A 13839-nucleotide genomic window follows, 5' to 3' on the forward strand; every position below is an offset into this window, starting at 1 on the left:
AATATATAACACAAGACAATAGGAATCATTGGGAAGGCCAATTTAAATTAACACATTCCTGAAGTTTGCTAAGGTCTTGCATTGTGCTTTATTCACGAATGTAATTCAAGATTATTTCATGTTGACAGTTATTCATACTTTGAACACGGAGCTAGGATGAATTGGAAATTTCTAAAACCATTTAAGATGTTTAAAAAAAACATACTTCTAGTAAACTGTATTACAAGCTAGTGGAGCCCCTAAAGATTGGGAATGTATTTCATAACTCCACATGCGAATGTCACAATGACATTAGGATCTCATGTATGTTCCAACTATTTTAATAAACTGAAAGCATACTACAGAATCAGAATGCTTAAAATCAAAGAACTGAATTATCACAGTGCCCTTTCAATTCTGAGAGGTAGTTTTAAGTGCAATCCAACTTGAAGCTATTAAAGGCCTCTGTGCTCATTTTGAAGGTTCCTGTGTGAAATGAGATACAAATCTCTACTTATTTCCTCACTTCAGACGACAGCATAATTTACAAATAAATTGGCTGAATCATTTAAAGATGTTTCAAGCAATAGTAGTAATACAAATCACATTATTTTGACAATGTTAGTGATATTTGTTGCTATTTTGGGATTTGAATAAATGCTGTAAGTGTATATACCTCACAGCATAATCTATATAATGTCATCTAATAGAAGATATCATTGTACTTTCCCCATAATTTCTTTCTCCTCTAAATACAGCAAGAAATTCTCTAAACTGATTTCCAATCATATTATCTGTCAGTTAGAAAAAGACTAAATACAAAATCAAGAAATGTGCATTTTAACTATCCAGAAATACAATTCTTCAATATTGTTCATCAGAACAGAGTTTTCAGGAATATTATTAGCTTGTGGAAAATTTGACTACAGAAAGAAGAATCATGTCACTCAACTAAAATAAACTTTTTAAATAAACAAGCAACCATACCTTTGGAAGGAGGTGACAAACAGAAATCTCTCAGCAGGATACAAGATATTATGAGGAGTTGATAATGTTAATTCATAGCACTATTTCAACCTATTCCAGGATACTAGAATGGGGACAAGGTAAAATTGATGAATGGACAATATAGGATAAATATCAGGAAGAATGTCATGAATAAAGTTATTAACAATTGGAATGGTCTTCCATGTAGAGTATTGGATGTCAAAAACTTAGTTTAATTTAAGAAGCGGTTGGATCACGTGCATATACCAAATGCCCTCCTCCTATCTAGTGATTTTGTGTGGATATGTAATGTACAAGTTCGACCATCAGAGGGCACCACAGGCAAAAATGTGTGTTTTGAAACCTAATTAAAGATTCAGTTTTTATGTGAATTTAAGCAAAGCCTTAGAGCATCCCAAAGCATTTCTGTCACTAATGTACTTTTGAAGTGTGTCACTGATGAAGTGAGAAGACAGTAAGCAATTTGTGCACAGCAAGTAATGAGATAACCAGATAATCTGTTATGGTGATGCTGGTTAAGGGTTAAAATTTGGCCACAATCCCCTGCTAAGGTTGCCAACATGGGCTCTACATATTCCAGGAGACATCAGAGGAAGTGACATCATAGAAGGCCGGTGGCATGATGGGAGTGGATTCTAGGTTTACGAGTTGGCTGTACGAACAGAGAAAATACAAATCCTGCCCCACCTCCTCTTACTGCTGTCAATGTACAATAATTGGAAAGGTGGAAGAGATACTGGAAACATCAGCGACAATAAAATCTCAATCTCAACTGAGCAACTACTTACCCTCTGTCACGGCCATATCTAGCCGCTATGCTCAACCTTTACCTCAACATATGGCATTTCACTTGACAAGTCACATCACCAAACTGTCCCCCGGCTGCAGTGTCCTCTGGGAGTTGTAATCTGCTCTCCGCCACCCTGGGATAGAGGGTCTACATTTCCCAGCCAGTGCCATGGGGCCCTTCTTCCTAGTTTCGGGGGTGACGATGGTTATGCTTCAAATAGGCCCAACTCACTCAATAAGGTCAAGAGGATATGTTTTTAAAATCTCTTGGAAGGCTTTCTTTGGGCACTGGGAGATTGATGCCGATTCCAGTAGACTCCCAGCCATTTCGGGAGGTTTGGCAATCCTATCCCCTGCTCTTCTTCAAGATAGTACCATGGGATCTATTACACCTACCAAGAAGGCTCATGGGGCCATAGTTTAATGAAAGGTGGCATCTCCAACAATCTAGTACTCCCTTAGTACCATGCGATCACCTATCTGACTCAGACATGAGAGCCAAGGCAAACAGCTAAGGTTAGAGATGGGGTTTTCTAGACACAATAGCATACAGTGCATCCACTGAGACTCTGGGGCAGATTAGAATTATGCACATTATGTAAATGTCCATTATGAACAGAATGCTTTGTTTCGCAAAGATCATATTCAGAACAATGGAAGAAATTAAAACTTAGGGAAGCTCAGGGTATTGATTTTGTGATTTTTGAAAATTTCCAAATTTGTATTTTTCATAAGAGAAGCTTGTATGCATGAATAAGCTTATCTTGATATAATTCAATACCAGGGTTGGGTGAAGAGGTCATTTAGTGAGCTGCAGGACGGAGCACTTAGCAAAGTACAGAACACAAGTGAAGAGGAGAAAGTGCATTGGAACTGGAGTAAATGCAATTTTCTCAAGAACTCCATTAATTGCTCAGCTAGGGAATTTGGAGCACATGGGGTCTGCTCCAAATGTAGTTTCGCAGTTCAATGTTCAAGTAGTTATATGAGAGTGTGCTAAGCAGCTTGTAAAGTTTGAAGCAATATGAATAAAGCCGCAACTCTGCAAGACTAAGACTGAGCGGAGACACCAAAAAGCAATTCAATGGATATGTTTAGACATATTATTGTGAAATGGCAATTTTAGTTTGGTTATACAATTATTTTAGAGATTAGAACTTCTAGTTACCAAGACAAAATTGTTTGAACAAGCAAGTTCAGGTGTTAGAGGATTTCACCAGTAGAAATCTTTCATAAGATTTTTCCATGGCAAGATGTTGATACATAAGTTTACAACTATAAATGTGTGACACATGAAATATGGGTAACATGGCTGAAAGTGCAGGCAATTATAACATTTTTGTGATATGTAGATGGGTAGATACTGTGTTAGGTGATTGCAGTGGAAAACAATCATAGCAAAGGCAAATGTGTCACAAATTTGACCTTTATGATTGCTCTCAAAGCAAAAACAGACTTCAATTAACTTTACCAGAGCGCAGTTATAGATTCATTACCTAATGAATGCTCCACCAATCCTGGTTATGTAGTTTGTCAAAAGATACAGTGACAATGAATAGGACTGGTTGATCCATAAACCATTAATTTTTATAAAATTCAAATTCATGATACATACTTGAATAGCGGCTTTTTTGCCATACATACAGGTAGCCAGTTTGCAACCTTGGTATCATATTTGACCCCAAGATGTACTTCTGACCACACATTTGTGTCATCACTTAGATTACTTACTTTGTAATGTTGCCTGACTGTGCCTGTCTCAGCTCATCTGCTGCTGAAATCCTCATTTATCCCCCTAGATTTGACTATTTCAACTTACTCCTGGCTGGGCTCCCACATTCTACCCTCCATAAACTTGAGGTCATTCCAAAACTCTTCTGCCCGTGTCTAACTCGCAAACATTCTGGTTCACCTATCAACCCTGAGCTTGGATTGGCTTCTTGGTCAAGTAATGTTTTAATTTTAAAATTCTCATCCTAGTTTTAAAAGGTCTCTATGGTTCTTCCTCTTCCTATCTCTGTAATTTCCTCCAACCTCAGAACCCTCTGAGATATCTGTGCTCATCTAATTCTGGCCTTTTGATTAGTCCTGATTTTAATCGTTCCACCATTAGTGACCAGCTATCGCCTAGGTCTGAAGCTTTGGAAGCTACTTCCCTAAACCTTGCCATCTCTTTACCTTGCTTGCCTTATTTAAGGCATTCTTTAAAACCAACCTCTTTGACCAAACCTTTGGTCATTTGACCTAATATTTCTTTATGTGGGTCAGTATTTTGTTTTATAATACTCCTGTGAAGAGCCTTAGAACCCTTTATTGCGTTAAGGGCACTATATAAATAGAAGTTGTTGTTATAGTCATGCCTGGGTCAGGTCTCAGATTGGAAAGTGCAGAGGCAAATATAGACATGCATTATTGCAGGATTGTTGTCAATTTCATTTCTCATTACTAATCATTTTAGTCCTTGACTCAAAATGTGATCATCTGTACTTTTAGTGACCAACACTTGATTGCTGATTGATAAATTTGTAATGTGTAGGGAACATTCTGCTAATATTTGACTCCACTTACAGGGATTAGGCACATTTAATGACAATAATATTGCAGAGGAATTCAGATAATGATTCTCAACATAATCTGCTGAATATACAAACTTGCGACCATTATTTTATCTGGAGAGAAATCTGAACTTGGAACACCGAGGTTAGATACACTATTTTTAATTCTTTGGTCATTTATCTTTTTGTATCAATGATTTGCAGCCAAGAAACAGTTCACACAAGGCAACAACTTAAGATTTATTTAGCATTTTTAAAATTGTGAAATATTCTAAGTTTGGGAAGGAATAGGAAGTTGGGGTAGGAATCAAGTGAGAGAAGGTAGCTGAAAGTAGTGCCAAAGAGTTCGATTTTAAGGAGACATAGCAGAATGCAGGGTATTAGGGAGGGAGGGTGGAATCTTCCACTCCAGGACTAAATCCTATAATGGAGGTGGGATGTGGGAGGGACTCCTACCGCAGAGCATAGTGGGTAAACCCCCGCCAAATTGTGTGAAGTTCAGCTCATTAATCATGCAGCCATGAGGTTCATGTCAAATCTCGTGGTGTGTTGGGCAGGAAGTTGGCTGCCCCGTCATCATGTCCGGGCACCATATTTAAAAGGCATCCGGACACCACCAACCTCTTGCAGAGTTGCCCTTCCCCAGACCCCACCCCCCAAACTTACAGAGTTGCCCTTCCCCAAATACTCCCCCTTGCAGAGTTGCCCTTCCCCGAACACTTCTCCTTGCAGAGTTGCCCTTCCCCAGACACTGCCCCTTGCAGAATTGCCCATCCCTGGACACCCCCACCCCCTTGCAGAGTTGCTAATCCCTTGGATCCCCCAACCCTTGCAGAGTTGCCTTTCCCCAAGACCCCATTACCCCCCAGCCCACTCTTGCAGAGTTGCCCTTCCCTGGGCACCCGCCCTCTACCTCCCCCCCCAACCTTGCATAATTTACCTTCCCCACACCCCCCCACCTTAGATCTCACCTCCTGACACCATCTCTCCTTCGTGTGTTTGAATCTCCCCCCTTTCCTTTGTATGCATGCCATCTGCTGCGCGATATCCTGCCAGTGCTGGGAGAAGAGTGGTGCAAATGGCAAAGGTAGCCTCTAAAGGCAGGTAACTGAAAGAGATCTCCTACGCCGGGTTCACACTACGTTTGCAGATCGGGAAAAGAATGGTCTGATTTCCCGCTGGCAGGGCAGAAGATTTCACAGGAGTTCAAGATTCTGGTCTGTAGCCTGTTAATGAGCATTCATGACTTGCAAATTACAATCCCAATGTTCACCAGCAGGAAAGGTGACCTGCCATGGAAGTGCTGAGAGGAAGATTGCAACTTTTTTTCCTGCCAGTAGATTTTCGACTTTTGGCCTCACTCCAAATTTTCCAGTCTCTCCCACCACAATTCCTGCTATTGGAAGGACTGGAGTTCCAAAGTGTGAGCGGGCTGAAATCTCTGCCACAAAAAGTTGAGTAGAGATAGGGGAAATGTGTAACAGAGCAGAAGTAGAAAAGGGGAACACACATACAGAGATCTACTGGTGGAGCAGACCAAAGAGGTAGAGCTTGTGGGGGGATTTGAAAATGAGGATTTTATAATCAATACACTAAGGAGTGGGAGCCAGTGGAGACTGGAATGGAAACTGGGATTTTGTGCAGGAAAGTAAGCAGGCATAGAACATCTCTCTGAGTTTGAATTTATGTAGGATGAGGTTAAGGAGCCAAGCAAGGGGCAAAATTGAGGCTGGAGGATATGAATAAGGCTTTAAAGGGCAGTAGGGGTAGAAAGTAGCAATGTTGACACGGAATGTTTGAGAGGAGAAATATACATTCTTGATGTTGGACTGGATATGGGGATTGAAGCTGTCCAAATCTAATCTGGCTAATTAACACCCCATCAGTCTACTCTCAATAATAAGCAAGGTGATGGAAGGTATCATTGACAGTGCTGTCAACTGGCATTTCCTCAGCAATAATCTGCTCACAGCTGCATAGTTTGGGTTCCACAGGGCCACTCACCTCCAGGCCTAATTACAGCCTTGGTCCAAATATACAAAAGAGATGAATTCAAGAAGTGAGGTAAAAGTGGCTGCCCTCAGCATCAAGTGTGGCATCAAGGAGCACTAGCAAACCTAAAGTCAATGGGAATCAGGGGGAAAATTCTCCGCTGGTCGGAGTCATGCCTGGTGCAAAGGAAGATGGTTGTGGTTGTTGAAGGCTAATCATCTCAGCCACAGGACATCGCAGCAGGAGTTCCTCAGAGTAACGTCCAAGGTCCAACCATCTCCAGCAGCTTCATCAAGGGCCTTCCCTCCAACATAAGGTCAGGAGTGGAATTGTTTGCTGACGATTGCACAGTGTTCAGTACCATTTCCTCAGATACTGAAGAAGTCCATTTCCGCACGCAATAAGACCTGGACAACATTCAGTCTAGGGCTGATAAGTGGCAAGTAACATTCAAGCCACAAGTGCCAGGCAATGACCCTTTCTAATAACAGAGACTCTAACCATCTTCCCTTGACGTTTAATGCCATTACCATCACTGAATCCACTGCCATCAACATCCTGAGAAGGTCATCACTGACCAAAAACTGAACTGGACCAGCCATATAAATATTGTGGCTACAAGGGCAGGTCAAAGGCAGTGAGCAACTCACCTCCTAACTCCCCAAAGCCTGTCCACCATCTATAAGGCACAAGTCAGGAGTGCAATGGAATATTCTTCACTTGCCTGGATGAGGGTAGCCGCATCTGCACTCAAGAAGCTCGAAACCATCCAGGACAAAGCAGGCTACTTGATCTGCAACCTGCCCGCCACTTTAAACATTCATTCTCTCCACTGTCATCAGTATGTATCATTTACAAGATGCATTGCAGCAACTCATCAAGGCTCCTTCAACAGCACCTTCCAAACCTGTGACCCCTACCTCCAAGAAGAACAAGGGCAGAAAAAGCATGGGAACATCACCGTCTGTAAGTTCCCCTCCAAGTCATACATCATTCTGACTTGGAACTATATCGCCATTCCTTCATTGTCACTGGATCAAAATCCTGGATCTCTCTTCCTAACAGCACTATGGGTGTACCTACTCTGGATAGACTGTACTGCCTTACCAACATCTTTTCAAGGGCAAGCAGGGATGGGCAATAAATGCTGATCTTACCAGCGATGTTCAGCCCATGAATGAACTGAAATGATCTTCAGCAGGTATTCAAGAATAGAAAATATATCAGAAGCTAGCGCAGGAGTTTCTGATGGAGGCCAAACAGGGTGGCTTCAGCCTGCCATTACAGAGCTGCAAACAATCTATGGATTCACATTAAACAAAAAGTTGAACAGCTTTGTGCAGTCACCCATTAAAGATGGTGTTAAAAAGGCAAAGCTGGTGGGTATACATGTGAAAGTTAATCCTTCGCTTACAGATAATGTCACTGAAGGGCAACATATAAATGAGAAATAGAAATTATTTAAAGATAGAAGCTCTGCACAAACTGGAAGTGACTGTGGAGGCATGAGAAGATAATCCAGTGCATGAGAATGCATGCTAAATAAAGTCATGAAAGTCAGAGTCATGGAGGAGAGGCATTAGAATGTGATGCTATTCAAAACCAACACACAAGCAAAGACGACAAGTTATAATAAGCGTAGTCACAGGATTTCATTGGTGACTTTGACTAGTGTGGTCTCAGTGCTATGAACAGGACAGAAGGCGAACTGAAGGTATTTCAGCAGGGATTGGCCAATGTGTAGTTGGGTGGCAATAACATATTCCAAAACTTTAGAGAGAAAAGGAGGGTTGGAAAAGGGGTATTATTCGACAAGACCAGAGGGCTTAAGTGCGTTGGCAAGTAACTGTGTGTCTGACTATAATTTGGGGTCAGGCTTGTCAAATCAGACATGAACACATGCATATTTTAATATCAATTTATTTTTTATTTATGATAGCCCAAGTCTTTCAGCAAAGCAACAAAATCACCATAGCAATAAGAGGATACTGCGCTATAGTCCCACTAATGGAAACTTTACCAAGTGGATACAATGATTATCTGACCTGGGAACTACATCAATAAAGGTTTCCTTTCTGCTGTGGAGGATTCATTGTGGCTCCCTTACCAGGTGCATAACCTCTCTCATAATAACATTCATTTATCATTGCTATGTTACTGTACCTGTTATAACTCCCTTTAGTTTCTCCAATTTCACATGAACTTTATTACATTTGTCTGAGCAGATGGCACCCCTATGTGCTGATGTTATTGAAATTAGCATTGGCAAACATCAATGACAATTCACTAGCATATCCTTTCCCTTTTCCATGCCATTTGACTTTCACCCTCATCCAATTTGCACATCCACAGACCCCATTCATACATCCAACCTCAGCATTTCCTCGCATGTAAGTACCCACGTATTTGATCTGTTTCCACACAGGCATCGTTCCAAATGTCTTAGACACTGATTAGCTATTCTAAAACATCATGGTTAAAAGTCACACTATTGTGCTTCTTAAATGATAGGTTAAAATTTCACAGTTACAATCATAAAAACATCACAGGAATATTACACCAACCGTTCTCTTTGAAGAACTACTCAGGCCTACTGTAATATCCCTGATTAAATCTTTTCACCCTGGTCTGTGACACTCAACCAAGGTGTCATACAACAAGAGTAGGCTTTCTAAGTAGGTGTTTTCAATCATGGGCGACAATGCCTTAGGAGACATAGGATCATAAGAAATAGGAGCAGGAGTAGGCCATTCAGCCCATCGAGACTGCTCCGCCTTTCAATAAGATCATGGCTGATCTGATTGTGGCCTTAACCCCACTTTCCATAACCCTTGACTCCCTTGTTAATCAAAAATTTGTCTACTCAGCCTTGAATATATTCAATGACCCAGCCTCCACTGCTCTCTGTGGAAGAGAATTCAAAAGACTAATGACATTGAGAGAAAAATTCCTCCTCATCACCATCTTAAATGGGATTTTTAAACTGTATCCCCCTAGTTCTAGATTCCCCCATGAGAGGAAACATCCTCCCAGCATCTCTCATGTCAAGCCCCTCAGAATCTTATTTGTTTCAATAGAATCACTTCTCATTCTTCTAAACTCCAATGAGTATAGGCCCAACCTGCTTAACCTTTCCTCACAAGACAACTTCTTCATCCCAGAAATTAGCCTAGTAAACTTTCTCTGAACTGTTTCCAATGCAATTATATCCCTCCTGAAGTAAGACCAAAACTATACACAGTACTTCAGATGCAGTCTTACCAATGCTTTATACAGGCATATCAAGACTTCCTACTTTTATACTCCCCTTGCAATAAAGGCCAACATTTCATCATTTGCCTTCCTAATTACTTGCTGTAACTGCATACTAACTTTTTATGATTCATGTACAAGGACACCCAGATCCCTCTGTACTGTAGCATTCTACAGTCTCTATTTAAATAATGTTCTCCTTTTCTAATCTTCCTGCCAAATTGGACAACCTCATATTTTTTCACATTATACACCCTCTACCAATTTTTTGCCCATTCACTTAACCTATTTCCCTTTGCAGACTTTTTGTATCCTCCTCACAACTTGCTTTCCTACCTATCTTTGTATCATTTTTCTACAGTACTGTCAGTCCCTTCATTCAAGTCATGAATATAGATCATAAGTAGTTGAGACCACAGGACAGATTCCTGCAGCACTCCAGTAGTTACAGTTTGCCAACCTGAAAATTACCTATTTATTCTGACTGTCTGCTTCCTGTTAGTTAGCCATTCCTCTATCCATGCTAATATGTCACCCAAACACCATAAGCTCTTGGGCAATAACCTTTCATGTTGTACTTTATAAAATGCCTTTTGGAAATCCAAATATACTGCATCCACTGGTTCCTTTTTATCCACCCTGCTTGTTACATCCTCAAAGAACTCTAATAAATTTGTCAAACATGATTTCCCTTTTACTATATCATGTTGACTCTGCCTAATTATATTATGATTTCCTAAATGTCCTGCTACTACCTCCTTAATAATGGATTCTAGCATTTCCCCAGATGGATCTGTTGACAGTGTTGATCAGTAGTGGGCTAGGGCCAAATGCCTGTGAGATCTGGAACTGATTCAGCAGAGTGAAGGGGTATTAATTAGAAACTATAAGAATCCAGTCTGTGCTGGACAGAAATAGGAGAATCTCGAGGGTGTTGTGAAGTCAAGCCTGAGATGGAGGGAGGGACTTGGGTGTAGTCAAGAAGTGTAGAGTGAATGGAAGAAGCAGACCCAGAACAGCAGCTCAATTCCAGTGATAAAGAAATCTATGATGAGTCTCATAGTCTCCATCTAAACTGTAAAATTCAATTATATAATTTTAATTAATTAAATCTCAAGCTTAAAGTTCTGCATCTTACTGAAATCTTTGGTAAAGTGGCCAAGTAACCAGGTCTGTTTTTCAATGAGTTTACGCAGCTGCAAATTTTGAGGGGAGAAATGCACACAGCTCAATTAGTTCAATTCCAACATTCTAAACCATACAATTGAATCATAGAGTGATGCAGCATACAATGAGGCCATTCAGCCCATTTGTGCCTAATTATAGAGTCTTTATGGCACAGGGGAAGCCATTCAGCCCACCCGGTTCATGACAGCTTTCTGTAGAACAATCCAGCCAATCTCAGTCCCCATTCTATCCCCGTAGCTCTGCAAATTTATTTCCCTCAAGTGCCTATCCAATTTCTTTTGAAAGTATTGATGGTCTTCATTTCCACCACCCCTATAAGCAGTGACTTCCAGGTTATTACCACTTGTTATGTAACAAGGTTCTTACTGACAACCCCGTGTACCTTGTGCCAAACATGTTGAATCTGTGTCCCCTAGTCCTTGTACCATCAGCTCATGGGAACACCTTTTTTTGTCTACCTTATCTAAATCTGTCATAATCCTCTACACTTTAATCAGATCTCCCTTCAATCTCCTTTACTCCAAGGCAATGCTTCTCAAACTTTTTCTCAGAGTGACTCATTTTGATGCCTCAGACTTTGTGTGACCCCAGAATGAAAATTTGAGGGATTGGAGGGGAGGGGTGCCTTCAGTTGTTGAGCAGGGTGGGAGAGGGGAACATTACCTATTCACAGGCTTCTTTTTTACAGCAGCAATTGGGCCTCAGAGAGCAGTCCATGAGCTCACATGCACCAACAAAAAAAATGCAAGCATTTAAAGGGGCCTTGCAGCTGTCAGAAATCAGTATGAGTGCCAAGGCAGTCATTGCTGCCGCGGAGCTCATTACTCCAAAATCTCAACTCGCGACCCGATTGGGTGTCAAAACCCGCATGCTGGAAAGCCCAGCTCTTTGGAGAACAACCCCAGCTTTTCCAACCTGTCCTTGTAGATAATTCCTTCATCTCTGGAACCATTCTGGAAAATCTGCTCTCTACTCGCTGACTCCCAGGCAGAACTATCTAACTAATCTACTTCCCCACGCATACCCCTTAAGCCTGCAGATTTTTCCCTTCAATTATTTATCATATTTATCTTTGAAGATTACTATAAATCAGGAGATAGAAGGGAGTGGGAACTTGGTGAAATTACAATCACTAGGGAAGCAGTACTGAGCAAACTGATGGAGCTGCAGGCTGACACGACTCCAGGTCCTAAGAGGCTTCATCCCAGGGTCTTAAAAGAGGTGATTAATGAGGTAGTATATGTGCTGGGGTTAATTTTCCAAAATTCACTAGGTTCTGGAAAGGTTCCATCAGACTAGGAAGTAGCAAATGTAACCCCTCTATTCAAGGAGGGAGGCAGAAAACAGGAAACTATAGGCCAGTTAGTTTGATGTCAGTCTTGGAGAAGGTGTTAGAATCGATCATTAAGGAGGCTATAGCCAGGTACTTAGAAAAACTCAAGGTAACCGGGAAGAGTCAGCATGGTTCTGTGAAAGGAAAATCATGTTTAACCAATTTATTGGAGTTTTTTGAAGGAGTAACATGTGCTGTAGATAAAGGGGAGCCTGTAGACATACAGTACTTGGATTTCCAGAAGGCATTTGATAAGGTGCCAAGTCAAATGTTATTGCGGGCAATAGTAGGGGGTAACATATTAACACGGATAGAAGATTGGCTGGCTGGCAGAAAACAGAATATGCATAAATGGGTCTTTTTCTGATTGGCAGGATGTGACGAAGTGAGTCCAGCAGGATTCTGTGCTGGGGCCTCAGTTTTTTACAATTTATATCAATGGCTTAGATTAGGAGAGTTAAGGCATGGTAGCTAAATTTGTAGATGACACATAGATATGTAAGAAAGTATGTAGTGAAGAGGACATAAGGAGGTTTCAAACGACTATAGATAGGTTGCCCGACTGGGCAAAAATCTGGCATATGGAGAACAATGTAGGAAAATGTGAAGTTGTTCACTTTGGCAGGAAAAATAAAGAAGCAGAATATTACTTAAATGGACAACGGCTGCAGAATTCGAAAGGTGCAGAGGGTTCTAAGTGTTCTAGTACGTGAGTCACAAAAAATTAGCATGCGGGCACAGCAAGTAATTAAGAAGGCTGATGGAATGCTATCATTTATTACAAGATGAACTAAACATAAATGTAAGGATGGTATGCTTCAGTTATAAAGGCACTCATGAGACCACATCTCGAATACTGTATGCAGTTTTGGTCTCCTTGTTTAAGGAAGGATGTAAATACATTGGAGGCAGTTCAGAGGTTTGCTAGATTGATATCTGGAATGAGCAGGGTTTTTTTAATTCATTTACAAGATGTGGCCGTCGCTGTCTAGGCCAGCATTTAGTGCCCATTCCTAATTGCCCTTGAGAAGGTGGTGGTGAGCTGCTTTTTTGAACCACTGCAGACCATGTGGTGTAGGTACACCCACAGTGCTGTTAGGGAGGGTTTTCCTGGTTTTTGATCCACCAACAGTGAAGGAACGGTGATATATTTCCACGTCAGGATGGTGAGTGACTTGGACAGGAACTTCCAGGTGGTGGTGTTCCCATGTATCTGCTGCTCTTGCCCTTCTAGATGGTAGTGGTCGTGGGTTTGGAGGGTGCTGCCTAAGGAGCCTTGGCAAGTTTCTGCAGTGCATCTTGTAGATGGAGCACACTGCTGCCACCGTTCGTTGATGGTGGAGGGAGTGAATGTTTGTGGATGGGGTGCCAATCAAGCGGGCTGCTTTGTCCTGGATGCTGCTGAGCTCTTGTATTGTTGGAGCAGCGCTCATCCAGGTAAACACACCTGACCTGTGCCTTGTGGACAGGCTTTGGGGAGTCAGGGGGTGAGTTACTCTCTGCAGCATTCCTAGCCTCTGGCTTGCTCTTGTAGCCACAGTATTTATATGGCTAATCCAGTTCAGTTTCTGGTCAATGGTAACCTCCAGGATGTTGACAGTGGGGGTTATAGTGATGGTCATTGAATGTCAAGGGGCAATGGCTAGATTCTCTCTGGCACTTGTGTGGTGTGAATGTTACCTGCCACTTGTCATCCCAAGCCTGGATATTGTCCAGGTCTTGCTGCATTTGGACATGGTCTGC

The 13839-nt window shown here is 41.5% G+C and overlaps 1 protein-coding gene across 1 annotated transcript in view; it reads right to left on the reverse strand.

Moving 5' to 3' along the window:
- ift88 (intraflagellar transport 88 homolog) overlaps positions 1–13839 on the reverse strand; it is a 137989-nt gene that overhangs the window by 3551 nt on the left and 120599 nt on the right. The window lies entirely within an intron of this gene.

This window comes from Carcharodon carcharias, chromosome 11 (assembly GCF_017639515.1).
Source record: "Carcharodon carcharias isolate sCarCar2 chromosome 11, sCarCar2.pri, whole genome shotgun sequence".
Classification (NCBI taxonomy): Eukaryota; Metazoa; Chordata; class Chondrichthyes; order Lamniformes; family Lamnidae; genus Carcharodon; species Carcharodon carcharias.